The sequence below is a fragment of the Phalaenopsis equestris genome, unplaced genomic scaffold (genome assembly GCF_001263595.1).
Source record: "Phalaenopsis equestris unplaced genomic scaffold, ASM126359v1 Scaffold000579, whole genome shotgun sequence".
Taxonomy (NCBI): Eukaryota; Viridiplantae; Streptophyta; class Magnoliopsida; order Asparagales; family Orchidaceae; genus Phalaenopsis; species Phalaenopsis equestris.
In genome coordinates this window covers 143522-145258 of record NW_018165019.1, presented here as the reverse complement: position 1 = coordinate 145258, position 1737 = coordinate 143522, and the positions used below count along the sequence as shown (strand labels likewise).

General features: G+C 27.2%; 1 protein-coding gene across 1 annotated transcript in view; it reads right to left on the bottom strand.

Annotated features, from left to right (window-relative positions):
- The window catches only part of LOC110029491, a 10041-nt gene that overhangs the window by 7028 nt on the left and 1276 nt on the right, over window positions 1-1737 (bottom strand). The gene's annotated exons all lie outside the window — the stretch shown is intronic.

Here is a 1737-nt window from a genome sequence, read left to right as displayed (position 1 = left end):
TCATAGTTAGGCCAAACTCATTTCTTTTTGTTTCTCGGAGAAGTCCCATTATCTTGGCGTGTTGAAAAGTAGTCTACGGTTGCTCTTTCGTCCATCAAATCTGAGTTTAGCTCTTGTGACCATTGCAATGAATCTTATTTGGCTATGTTGGTTATTACATGATTTCTCTATCTCCATCAATTCTGCAGCTCCCTATTGTGATAATATTTCAGCATGTTCTTCTATATTTCTTGCTTCTTTTCACTCCACGAGGTTTGATGAGATGAAACGGCTTTCTTCTCTATTTCTTCCTCATTGTTTTAAAAAGTATGCATGCTTTTTTCATGTGCAGATTTATGATGCCAAGGGGTTATAAATCTAAATATCAAGCTTGATGTTGTATGTAAATATATAAGAACAGTGGTATGCATGCTAAAAAGATGGAGGATATTTAAATACGTATTAAAAAAAATTTAAAGGATTAATCTTGTTTTTACAGTCTCTTACCTTTTGAATATTTTATATTTAAAGTAATTCTATACACACCATCAATTCTCACGTATTTACTTATCTAACCACTAAAATTTCAATTTTTTACATATATGTTACCTTACCTATACATGAACAAATGTATTTTTTTATATAAGTTAAAATTGTGGTATTTTTGATGTGATCTAAAAGATTTGAATGATATAAATATAAAAAAACAAAGTTTAGATGTTGCATGTGTAAATATTTATAGAGGTGTAAATGAATCGAACACAAACGAATAGAGCTTGTGTTCGTGTTCGGTTCGTTTGAAATTTAGTTTGTTTGAAATAAACTCGTGTTCAAAATTGTTTGTGAAATTATTGTTCGTGTTTGTTTTTTAACGAACGAGCCGAATACGTGCTGTTCGGTAAAGATGAGCTAGTTTGACATCCTTAAGAAGTTCAAAGAACGTCAATGTATTAAAAATAATTATATAACTTATATTATATAAATAATAATATTTATATTAATATATTACTTGTATACCTTATTAATATATTATTATTATTATTGATTTATTATATTTAATAATTTATAAAATTTAATTTTTAAAAATATCATAAATTTTTTATATAAAATTATTTTATATTTCGAACAATAACGATTCGAACACAAACGAACACATCACTGTTCGTGTTTGATTCGTTTAACTAATCGAACGAAAAAAAAATTGTTCACGTTCATCTCGTTTACTTATCGAACGAATCGAACACGAACTCATTGATGAACCGAACACAAATTGTTCTCGAACAACAAGCTTTTTTGACAGCCCTAAATACCTATGAATCGGGTGGTACGATTTCTTCACAAATGTAATGATCGTCTTATTAAATGAATGAATGAAATCATCATTTTAAAATGAATTTTTAACTATAATGCAATCAGATGAACCTATTGGCTTAACAATTAATTTGTTTGTTTGAAATTTTAAGCTAAATGACAGCAGCTATTATTATCTATAAAATAAACTATGTCATTTTAATGTCTTTTATTTTGTTTGGGCTTTGGATGAGACACGGCGATGGAAAGGATGGCAGTCGTTTCGGACAACTTAGGAGTCTTACTTTCTAATATTCAAAAAAGTTTTATATTTATATGTAATTTCAAAATTGTTATCTTAAATTATGTATTTTATAAATAATATATTCGCTTAAATTTATGACATTTTCTTCCATCTTCTCTTATTTAAATTTTTAATCTCTCATAAATAAATTATTTTATTAAGTA